The 12797-nt window shown below is 38.3% G+C and overlaps 2 protein-coding genes across 11 annotated transcripts in view; one reads left to right on the top strand and one right to left on the bottom strand.

Annotated features, from left to right (window-relative positions):
* SUPT3H (SPT3 homolog, SAGA and STAGA complex component) overlaps positions 1 to 10004 on the bottom strand; it is a 440959-nt gene extending 430955 nt beyond the window's left edge. The window contains exons 1-2 of one of the 6 annotated variants that reach the window (XM_060110999.1): positions 9748 to 9918; positions 7301 to 7351 (exon numbers count right to left, since the gene is read on the bottom strand). The gene's annotated coding sequence lies outside the window, so the exon portion shown is untranslated. Of the gene's footprint in view, positions 1 to 7300; positions 7352 to 9280; positions 9299 to 9747 lie in introns of those variants that run through there. The other 5 variants (XM_060111000.1, XM_060111003.1, XM_060111004.1 and 2 more) reach the window with 5 other exon arrangements.
* RUNX2 (RUNX family transcription factor 2) overlaps positions 1 to 12797 on the top strand; it is a 358942-nt gene that overhangs the window by 40491 nt on the left and 305654 nt on the right. The window lies entirely within an intron of this gene.

Here is a 12797-nt window from a genome sequence, read left to right as displayed (position 1 = left end):
TTTGTCCATACTTGTTCTTTATTAAAATGAAATAGTAAGGTAGAAAACTGCTTAGTCAAATATGATGTAAAAAAATTACTCACTTGGGTGATAAACTTTTCATTACATATTTTGTAATAAGTATTGGAAGAAAAATACTCATTAAAATATTTTAATAAAGTTCAGTGGTTTTTAAAATCCATTCCATGGAGCCCAAAGATTCCCCAGCAATATTTCAGTGCGCTCCCAGTGGCCCCCAAGCAGTTCCATCCAGAACACAAGAACTCTGATTTTTCTATTTCATATATTGGGGTTCCAAGTAAGATTTCATTTAAAGAAAGAGCTGCACAGCTGTAAGATACAAAATTAGAAAACCAAAACATAATCTAATTCCCATTTGAACCATAGCCTAAAATACAAATAATACAAATAAAGCCAATCAGTAGATCAGAAGTAAGCATTGTGGTATTTTATAATCTTATGGTTAAATTACTCATCAATTTAAAATATGACTTTTAAAAAAATAAAATAAAATAAAATGTGACTTTTTTCCCAATAAAATTAAGCTGACGCATAATGGGAAAACTAGATGCTAATCTTAATATACGTCATTTTACTTATTACATGTGGCAGTCCCACAAACAAGAATTAGTGAAAATAACATTAAGGTAATAGAAGTAGATAAAAGCCTCAGGCTTTTACCTCAAGGACACAGTAAGTGTTAGTTATTATTTCCTGTTTATATAAATTTTGTAATACTACGATTTTCTTTAAAAAATACTTTGCTGATTAAAGAAGAATTAACAGATTTAAAATATATAATAAAGTAAAGCAGTACTGAGAACTTTAAGTACAGTAAAATAATTAGGAGTCAGAAGTCACACTGCCTAGGTCAGAATCCCAGCTCTACTACTTTACTAGGGCTCGGGGCAAGTTCCTTAATGTCTCTGTGCCTCAGTTTCCTCATCTGTAAAACAGGAATGATAATCGCACACTCTTAGGGTTGTTGTGAGGATTAAATGAACTAACACAAGCAAAGCATTCAGAATAGTTCTTAGCACACAGTCAGTACACAATGTTAACTATTATAAACAGAAAGAACTCAAGAATTTTCCCTTTCTTGGTCTGCTAAAAGCTTTTATGTGACAAATTTGATTATCCTTATTTCATAATCACAAACTTTAAGAAACTTGAATATCTTCACTACAAGACCTCAATACAATTCAACAAATATTAATTAGTTTCCATATAAAATAAGTTCTGCTTTCACACTGACATCACTACTGCTACTAGTCAGCCTGGCTTAAAATCTCAGTCATCATCTTTGACTCCTTCTCCTGCACCCTATAATTTGTAAGAAGCCAAATAAATTCTACTTTATGTTTTTACCTCCTCCCTTTCTTGTTGAGCTCTATTTATAGCTTCTCTCTTTGCAGCTCAGTTCACTCTCCACACTGCTATCAAATTTATCTTCTTAATACATCCTCTAATCTGACCACTTCTGTGGGCAATGGAGGCTTAAAATTGATAAAGGAAACTTGAACCAGGGTCATTCACTGACGGCTGAGATGGAAAGGCTGGGTCCCATGAACGAAAGCTGAAAAAATTAACTACTACAAACCACTGCCTGAGATGGGCCACATATGAAGCTTTTGAGAAGGCAAAAGGACAGAGACCTAAGACAAGCAGCACACTAGCTGGGTGGCTAGATGTGGAATGTCCCAATATCACTCTGTGGCAGGACCAACTCTCTGCCAATATAAGCCCTGGTCTAACCTAAGGTCCCTAGGAGCCAGGCAAAAACCACTAGACAGAGACTGCAAAAGCAGAGAAAGAGAAGGAAGAAAGTTTCACTCAAACTGAACCTGAAAACCAAAGTTCTAAAACACATAAAGAAGCTAGTGCTATGAAAGACCATCGGTCTTTTTAAGCGTAAATTTGTCCTATTTGTTCACAAAGACTTTTTTGGAATAAGTACTTTTTTCTACAAATAATAGAGGAAAAGAAGCAACACCATTTGGAACTCAGGTTAAAAAAAAAAAAAAAATCGCATCATCAGTCCAAGATTGGGGAATAATAAAACAGGAAAGCAAGTTCAAAAAGAAACTTGGCTTTCCAGTGACCTTACAAAATGGTTCACTTGTCCCAAGAGAAGACTGACAGAGATATGACATCCTGGAGAAGACGTTAAACTCAAAGATTATGTATTAACCCCAGTCTATGATTTCAGTTGACTCATGTCAGATTTGAAGGCATGCCATTCTTGGGATTATGCTGAGACATTGCTGGAGTTATTGCCCCCTTTCATTTTGCAAATCCAGTCACCTTGCTTTAACACTCTCTGAAGAAGAGACATTTCAGAAAGTAAATGCATACTAAAACCCCAGCTTTCTTAGGTTGTGCCCCTACTGCCAATGTTTCGTATCAAGAGTATTTATTGGTAAGAGTGAAAAGGTCCCAATCCTAGTTTATTATAACCACGATCATCCTTTCACAGTCAAGTTATTTACTTCTTAAATCAAACAGGTGAATAACATTTTTCTTGACATCATGAGCTGACAGTGCATTAGAATCTTTAAAATAAGTATTTCCTGTGCACACATTTTGCTTGATGTTTTAGATAATTAACTTCTTTAGACATCAACTTCTTTACACATCAAAGTCCTATCATTCCAATGCTTTATTTCCTATCTCCCGGACATTAAAAAAAAAAAAAATGTCGGTTAAAAGCAGAAGCACTCAAGTCAATTTTCTCTAATAAATACAGTTAACATGGAACTGAAAACCTACTGTAATCTTCTCAATGGGTTAATGTCCTGCAGTTGTTTTAGCTTTCAATTGAAATGCAGCTGTTTGCCATATTTTACAAAATGAATTCAGATGTGCAGATGGAGACCCAGATTATTTCAACATGCCACAGTTTAAATGTGAACTCAAGGAATAAGTTCATCTCTGATTAATACTTATATTTAAACCTAATTATTAAGCCAGTAGCCAATACTATGTCACACCTGTAAAATTCGGTTCCAGAGTAGAAAAACTGACATCTTTTAATAACAATAATGAAATTTAAGGATATAGCCCTTTTCTCAGAAAATACCACGACAAAAAAATTTTAACTGTAGTAAAGTTATACATCACAAATGTGAATTAAATGAAAATGTAATGAACATGTTACTGCATTTCTATTTATAGCTTTTTTTTTTTTTTTTTTTTTGCGGTACACGGGCCTCTCACTGCTGTGGCCTCTCCCGTTGTGGAGCACAGGCTCTGGACGCGCAGGCTCAGCGGCCATGGCTCACGGGCCCAGCCGCTCCGCAGCATGTGGGATCTTCCCGGACCGGGGCACGAACCCATGTCCCCTGCATCGGCAGGCGGACTCTCAACCACTGCGCCACCAGGGAAGCCCTATAGCTCATATTTTTAGTGACTAAATGACCAAAGAAGAAATACCATGAAACATCTTCAGCTTAAAATACCTCAGAGTTAAAAACATTATTACTAGTTACTAGTTACAACACCCTCAAAACAGTGTCAAAAATCTGGATTGTGAAATCCATCAGCCTACCCATTTACTAAAAGACAGTGGAATTTTTAAATTGTTTCACTCCTGAGAAATATTAATTCAGCAGACCTATGTACTGATTCTGCACATCTACAGAGTCTCAATTTCAATCACTCATAATCTGAGCATCCCACATAATATAAATTAATAGAAAACTATTATAATCAGAACATTTTCATTTTCATAGAACTCCAAAGGCAGGAAGCGATTATGGTTAAGCCAACACTATTAGACACTACATTTTAGTTTTGTTGTTAAAAAAAAAAAAAAACACAAGTTACATCATGATTTAAATTTCTCCTGCTGTGCAAAAATAATACCAAATGATCATTCAATCACTGAGAATGCAAAAAATAAAAAAAAATTAAAATGTGCAAAATTTTAAAACTTCTAAAACTTCTATACCTAGTTTTGGTATAACACAATGATAATTCCAATATATTTATGTATGCCCCAATTCAAGTTAATCAACACAGTAGAACCTGGTAATAATGATCAACTAATCTCTCAAGTTCAGTTTCTCCATCTGTCAAGAATAGTTTCTACCTGTCTCAGAGGAGTGTTGTAAAGAAGACAGTGACTGCAACATAATGGGCGCTCAAGAAATATACGTGAATTGAAAACATCAAAACACCTGTAAATTATGAAAATTCCCTATAGACAGACGGATTGTAAACTGAGTTTACTTATCTCAGTTGTCTACATGAGCGATCATTTTTTTAAACCTATAGACATAGAAGCCGTGACACACTGCTCAGAGACACGTGAAGTTCTATTATTATATTTTTCTTCTTTAGTCTGATATTAATGTAGGTTTCTACTCCATGTGCTTTCATATCCAGTACTCTCAAAGAAGTACTGAGTTTCAAAAAAAATTTTATTCTTTGCAAAAACGGTTCTTAAAGTGCACTGCCAACGTGCCTATCAGATCATCCTAAAATACATGACATCCAAACCCTGAAAAAATGGCAAGCTTACTTTTCCAATATTGAAAACACTGTTGTTTTTACATAAAATATTATATAATTGAGTGACAATGGTTAACGTTCCAGATATATGCAAAAATTTGGAATCAATTATACTTCTAATAGTAAGAAGTAAGTGTATTTGACAAGGATGTCAAAAAAGGAGCTCTCTTAAACATCAAGATTCTCTTCCAGTCCAGATTCACATTTTAGAAATATTAAACCTTATGAGAAGTCCATATTAAATATAAACAATTCAATAAAAGATCTCATGTGGTTAAAAACACAGTTCATGTGACTAAAAAGGCGTGGGAGATTTACTGGAGGCATGTAAAAAAGAAGTGAATTTGTATAAGCATTTCGGAGTTTATAAGGGGTCTTTCACCTGTATTAGCTCACATGTTTCACAACGACCCTCTTAGGCATGTATCTCCCCCGTATTCATGAAGAAGGTAAGAGTAAAAACACTGGGTGAAGGTAACAAATCTAACACAAAAAACAGGCTTTGATCCCAGGTAACCTGAAATATTCAGTCCATCTTCATACATATTTTTTTAAAATTCACCAATCCCCTACCATTTTAGTGCCTTAGTTTTAACACACTAAAATAATATGGAATTACTGAGAAGTTGTACACATAGTAGCCAGGGGACTTGTCATTAAGTTTTCTTGAAGACTGATGACTTTAAAAGTTAAGTTCAGGAATTCTGTGCTTAAAAGTAAATCTGAGGCAGACGGATAAACAACTATAACAGACAAAGTATAACTATGGAAATTGGCGGGAGGAGGGACCAAAGACATCTGACGTTCAGAACTACAGTTTGAAAATCACTAATTTCATCCAAATCCCTCATTTTTCAGGTGAGGATACTGAAGTCCAGAGGGGTTTCTTGAACTGCCCAAGGACACATCACTATTTAGTGATACAGCTGGGACTAAAACTGAGGTCCCCTGACTCCTGGTCCAGAGTTCTTTCTACTATCCCACAAGGAACACACAAATAAAAGTTGATTATAATTAACTCACAAGACCTCCACAATGTGTCTGTCATAGTGAACTTTGTTGTGAAGTTATCTGTCTATGCCGACTCACAGTTTAGCTGTAAAGAGCTGGGCTCTGGAATTCCAACACAGGCTCTAACACTTACCAGGTGACCTTGGGCAAGTCACATCACCTCCCTGCCTCAGTTCCCTCATCTTTAAAAAGGAGATTAAAAATACTCCTCTTATAGGTGACATCAAGTAATGTATACAAAGCACTTAGGACAGTGCCTGGTACCTAGAAAGCACTCAGTTCATGATCATGACGATGATGATGAAGAATCCAAGCAAAAGTATAGCTTCTTGAAAACATATCAAAAAGTATTATTATTAAACACGTATATTCTCAGGGAAGAATATTATGATTAGGAATAGTCTTTTAAAGCTTCAGAAACAAATAATATGAATAAAGTAAAATATAAAGGATTCGGTCATAAAACTGCTATAGTATTTGAAATAGCAAAAGTACACTTCAAGATTTTTAAATAGTTTATATTTGTATTTTATATTTACTGCCCTATGAATTCAATGAACACAGCAGTTTTTCAGCAACTAGTATATACTATAAGCCAGTTGGCATGTTATTTTAATATTCATAACCTTATTTAACCTTCAATATCCACTATCAGTCAGATTCTATCAGGGGCAGTAGTATAATGCAAAAAAAAAAACGTACAGATCCGTAAGTAAGAGACTCATCAGTATCACCTGTTAAGTGGGAATGACACGTTTGGATAAATAAATGAGATGGAGCATTAGTCTGGAACACATCAAGTGCCCATGAAAACGTTGGTTCTCCCTCAGCAGTAGTATGGAGTTGTTTTGTATAGGGAATATAATCAGATCAATATAGCACCATTACTGGGGCGTTCAGTATTATTTGTCAAAGAGAATGATCTTAGGTAACAGTGTCTATTACACTCTATGCTGTTTCACAAATTAAAATATGTGTAAACAGTTTTTGCAGATTTACTGGAGGTAGTCAGTAGACAAGTTGAGAGGAAACCAATTAAATAGTTAAATGTCTGTAAAACATCACAACAATTTACATCATTCTCATCTGAAGCCTCCAGCGACCCTGGGAGGAGGTGGGATAAGGTTAGGTACTAATTCCGTTTTACTGATGAGGAAATTGAGACTCAGAAAAGTTAAATACCTTAATTGAAATCACACAGGGAGAATTAGGGCAGAAAAGGGCTACATCTAGATTCTGAAATTAGTTTTAAGTGCTCTTTGCACCTATCCACAATGCATCTCAGAACATTAATCTCTCCAGATCCATTATTCAATAAACTTAAGGCTAGAGCAGACAATATTTATTGAGTACATACTTCTTATGTGCTTCGCTGCACCCAACACACATCACATGGGTTACTTCATTTAACCCTCAGCAGGTAAGGAATCAAACCAAATGTGTTTGACTCTCAATAAAATATTTTATCCACTACAGAATAAATTCAATTAATACAATAAAACATTAAGTTGAATTATTTTTCTTTACTATTTAGGTGAGCCATCAGCAAAACCAGTCTTTAATATAATAAGTAGATTTCTAACTAATTTCACTATTCAACCTCACCATAAAGTAAAACAAGGATTATTTTCAACAAGAATACTCAATGTTCTAATTTAACTGGCATGGCCTAACTTTCTTTGCAGATTCCTACACCAAAAATCAAGAGAGAACCAAAAATCAAGGTGCCCAAGATTTCTAACCAATTATATGGAGAAAAGTAGAAAATGTTCATTACCTGTGGCTTAAATGGACAGGTCACTTGCTGGCCTTATTCCAGATAGCTCATCTGTTATTTAAGCACATAAGCAATAAAGTTGTCACTACTTTAAAGCAAGTACATTTCTGAGGTTGCAGTGCGTTTAATCCTCCTAAACTCATATATTCCAAATTTCAACAAGCCTGCAAGGAGGGTGACCATATTATTAAGTAGATCCAACTGGAACATTTTTGAAAATGGAAGGAGTTCTATTAAGAATTATCCTGAGACAAACAGACTCTAAACCATGACTGCCCCAGAAAAAGCAGGGTATACATAAGAGCAACCCATTTTGATTTGTGTGTTATGGGCTGCACTTTGTATATGCTTAATTCGTGAGCTTTAAGTTTTTGTTCCAGATCCAAGGGTTATCATCAGCCTTGAGACCAAGGGTACCACTTCACAAACATCAGGCCAGAGTTAAGGGTGTGTTATCTATAAACAAAGTAGGGTTTTTTTTTTAAGTTTTTCTTTCAAATTTAACTTTATAAACATTTGCTTGAAAAAAAACACTCTACGTATTTCAAAGAAAGCAAACTTGCAAAATATCTGCAAATTTCAGACTTATCTCTTCAAAAGTTTTGAATACCAATAACCACAAAACTACTTCTGAAATGGCCCAACGCTCAGTTTACTACTATAATTTATCAAATTGTTTTTTATACAAAAAGTTAAGGAAAAAGCACCATCTTTCAAACTGAAAAAACTCAGGAGTAAAAGAGTTGAAAGGTTTTCACTGAAAACTAAAGTGATAAAAGATAGTGGAAACCCAGTCACGAAACAGTACAATGATTAAAGGAAACTCCACTTAGTATTATTATGACTCTCCAAACAAATCTGCCGTTAGCCGTACAACCTAGGAGTCAAAAGAATGCTTTGCTTTAATTTTCAAGCTGTAAGTATTAACAGACCCAAGCTTTGAATTACAGTATATGAATGAAAGGCATTATTTGAATATAATTATAATTCCCTAAAGCAACAAATGTTCTAAGAGTTGGCTTCTCTGACTTAGAACTCAACAAAATCAAGATCTGGAAAAGGTCTCAAAGGCTAGATTCTAGACCTATGCTGTCTAACAAGGCAGCCACTAGCCACATGTGGCTATTTATATTTAAGTTAATTAAAATAAAATTAAAAATTAAATACCTCAGTGCACTACTAGCCACACTTCAAGTGCTCAAGAGCCACTTGTGTCTAGTGGATACCATATTAGGACAGCACAGATTACAGAATATTTCCACAACGATAGAAAGTCCCATTGGACAGGGCTGCTCTAGACCTAGGCTGCTCTAGATCTTTTCTTGAATATTCCCAGAGATAAGAAACTTGCAATAACACAATGAAGTGCACTTTAGTTTTGCAAAGTAGTAACTATCGGGAAATTATTCATAACATTCAGTGAAATCCAGCCTCTCTAAAACATCCACCAGAAATTCCACAAGTTCCATCCTCAATTTGGTCTTCAAGTAAATCTTGACAGAGGTAATTTAATTCTGTTTCCAAAGTTCTGCCCTCACATATACTAAATCCCTACATCCTCTCCTCCTAGCTAAATACATCCTCATTTCTCTGGAACGAAAGAGTTTAAAGTTTCTAAAGCCTCACGGAGTTAAGCTCATTTATCCACGTGTACGTTAACAACACATTTCCAGGATCGCCTCTGAGTGTCAGATATTACATTCCACTGCCCCTATAAAAATCCACACCAGTTTCTTGATTTTTCCACTTAGAAAGCCAGGTCACAGTCATTCTGAATTCCTTAAACAGGGAGATAAAAATGACAGGTAACTGACAGTTAATTGATCAGTGCCTGGAGCTTGTTACAAGCATTAACCTGTATTACCTCATTTAATCCTCACAATTCTGAGCTAGGTTATTACTATCCCCATTTTACAGATCAAAACACCCAGCCAAAGACACGCTAAATGATTTCCCCAGGGGTCACAGATGTGGGCTCACCCCAGAGAGAAGGGAGTCGATCTTTTCCTTTTCCTGGACGCTACACTTCTACTAACGCTACCTAACTCTTCTTCCACCTCGCCCATAAGGCTACATGTCCTTGTTTTAAGAATTCTTCCCCCCAAAACACGACCTAGATGACACGCGGAAGGTGCTTCTGAACACACCCAGCGACGCCAGCTCCCGTTCGCCCGCCCAGCTCCCCTGGCCCCACGCCCACCCGCCTACGGGGAGGAGTCAAGGCCAACTCCACACGCCGCGGGAGAGCCCGGCCGACTCGCGGGGCCAGCGCCTCGGGAGACGCTGCTTCTGTGTGTCCCTCAGCCTCCCGCGCGAACGACCGGGACCCCCCGCGGCAGCTCCCGGGGGCAGGGGGGCGGGACCCAGACACGCAGGGCTCGGCGCCTCTCCCGGCCCTCAGCCATCTCCCCCGCCCGCCCCCGCGCCTCCCCCGGTCCCCCTACAACCTCTGTTCTAAGAACACTTGTAGACCTGGCTGCGCGTCCCGCGTGGAGAATGTGGGGATAGAGATGGTGCGGTTTCTGCGGCGGCGGCCCGGGACACGCTTGGAAAGGGGCGGGGTAGGGGGCTGAGAGTGTCTAAAGGGAAAGGGTGGCTGGGCGCGGACGGGGGGGGCAAGATGGCGTGAGCCCGACTCTCACTGTGGGGCGGGGGTGGCGGAGGTGGAGAAGGGAGGGCTACAAACACCCCCGCCACTCCCGACGCGGGCGCGGGCGCATGCGCGCTCGGCCAGGTGGCGCGCGGTCTCTTTCTCTAGGCAGCCACTTCCGCCACGCTCGCTGGGGGCGGGGCGTCGCGGAGCGCGCCGGACGCCGCTTTCCGTGCGGCGTTGGTGCGGGCGGTGCGGGCGGCGCGGGCTGCGCGGAGCTGGGGGCGGACAACCTTGAGCCACGCGGCGGTCTTTAGAGCGGGGGTTGCTGGGAGATGAGGGGGGATGAGCTGAGAATCGGAGGGTGTTCAAGGCCGGTCTTGGACTCCTTAAGAATGAGCTGAGAGGACTAGGGTTTTCGAGGGACTTGGTGACCGAGGCTGGAAGTTTGTTTTCAGCTTCAGGGCAGAGATTGACCTCTGTAACAGTCTTGTCCGCACTTGGGGTGAACCGGGATCTTACCGGGATGATGCAGGGAAACGGAGACATCAGAAAGGCCCTCCTCCCCCAAAGGACCGCGGTGCCGGGGTGTGGATATGCGACCCTTTCTGGGACCGTGAAACACCCCCTCTTACGCCGGCCCTCACACATCACCGCTCCCCATCCTTCCCCTGCGCATAGTCATTCCAGAGGCAGTGGGAGATGATAGTCTGCAGCGAATTTTCCCCTCCTATTCAATTTACCAAGCTCAAGCATTTAATGACCACGTTTTTATTGAAAACTATTTGCTATTTCAAGGCTTCTGAATGGATGATCCTATTTTTTTTCCTTAGAATTTTAGCCTGCTTTTCCTTATTTTAAAATCTTGCACTCCCACTTTTGAGCTGTACATCCTGTCAGAATTGATTGATACAGATGTATTTCTTTAAATAATACAGTCATAAGACTGATTTTAGTTGCTTTCATTATTTTACGTGGTCTTGTTATTTATATTTTTAACATTCTTTTCAGCTGCTCAGGAAAGAAAACTATTACCCACTTAAGTCCATGCCTATGACGTCAAATATTATATTTCAGAGATTCAACTACTAACCCTCATCAAGTCTTTTTTAAGCATTACTACTTCAGTTATTTTCTTGCCTATGAATATTTGTGTTCTGAAATAATCCCTTCCTCCTATTCGCTTACATTGTTTAAAATAGCAACTTATTTGGTTATTTCGTCTGTGGATTGTAGTTCAGTCTCTTGTTAATTTTGTTTTTAGCTCTCCTTTAATCTCCCCAACACTTAAATACTTGCCAAATAAAGTTCCAAAAGAATAAATTTGTTTAGGATGTAAAAGCTCACCATAATGTGTAAATCAGGGCTCAATCCACTGATGGGCAAAGTGTACAAGGGAAGAAAGTAACAGTGAGAGAGAATCGTCATTATTTCTTATGAAGGAAGACTGGTTTATACAATAGTTGAAAAGCCCTTTCAAGTACATTAGCAAGAAAATAGAAGAAAATTAAGAAAAATATTAATAGTACATCTAAGGAAATATAACTGGAAGGAGATCCTTTCAAGTAAAATTATGTTCAGTCAGTGTTGCCGTACTGATATTTTCATGGGACTTTTACCTGCATCACATGGAGGCCAGATTTGACCTAGTTCTTCAGGACAGAACCCAGACCTTACTCTCAAGCCACTGGTGTCTAACCTACATATAATCACACACAGCAGGAGTTAATCAAAGTGTGCCATGGAGAAGGGAAACCGAGTTAAACAGGCCCTAGTAGGGGGAGCTCAAAATTTCACTCTTAGGAAATTGTGACTTTTGCTGTTGGCGGAGATCTTAGCTTTGCAGTCCCATGAGTTATCTTAGTGTTCCTACCTCCCGGAATCTGTTAAAATCTATTTTAAAATTTTGATTTAGTCATAATTTTGTTTGTAGTTTGAGAGCACTCCTACCCACAGTGGGTCAAAAATATTCTCCATTCGATTAATATCAAAGATCCTAAATTATCAGTGCTACTAAGATATCTTCATTATAACAAAGCTAAAGCAATGGTGCTGAAATTAAGACATTGATGACTACCACCTCTCAGAAAAACACGTGATTTCCAAAGCATGTGAAAAAAACACATCAGGAGACCAAGTGAATTCATCACACCACAAAAATGTCTTCATCCCTTGAACAAAGCCATTAAAGGAAAATGAAGCATTGTTACTGTAGATTTTTACATTCCTCTGGTATAATAACCTTCATATAGACTGACTAATGAAAACAGAAAGGGTACATATCTAAGCAAAAATGCCTCTTGGCATCTTAGAAGATGACTAGATTAGATAATGAAAGAAGGCTTAATCCTCCAAATAATAGCAGAAGCCATGCCTAGTATGGAGCCATCTCTGTGATAAAGTGGTTTCTTCTCCTGTGGATGCCATGCAGACAGTTTACTCCAGGTGACCTGCAAATTCTTACTCTTTTGTGACCCATGACTGTCATGTATTAGGATGCTTGTGGAGGCTTTTTCTTTTCCTATTTATCAATTATTTCACCCTTTGCTATATTTGCTATTCTAACGTTTATATAGTCACCATGGAAATAAACCAGGTAGAACTGAATATTGTTTAGAATTGCATATTGAAATTGTTGCTATATTCAGTTAATTTCCTAATATTAAGAACTCTTTTTCAATTGCAATCTCAGAGGTATCTTGTTTTACCTTTAGAACGAGGAGTTCTGACCAAAACAATTATTCAGCTCTGTGGTACCTGGGCAAGTCATTTTATATCATGGGTCCTCAGTTTTCATATCTGTAAAATGAGGTGATCAAACCAAATGAAATAAAACCTGTAACCCTAAAACTCTATGCTTCTTTAAAGTAGGAATAACCAAAAGATGAATCTTAAAGGTGTACAGAA

This window comes from Mesoplodon densirostris, chromosome 10, assembly GCF_025265405.1.
Source record: "Mesoplodon densirostris isolate mMesDen1 chromosome 10, mMesDen1 primary haplotype, whole genome shotgun sequence".
NCBI lineage: Eukaryota > Metazoa > Chordata > Mammalia > Artiodactyla > Ziphiidae > Mesoplodon > Mesoplodon densirostris.
The sequence above is the reverse complement of the archived record's forward strand: the minus strand, read 5'-3'. Positions and strand labels throughout refer to the sequence as shown.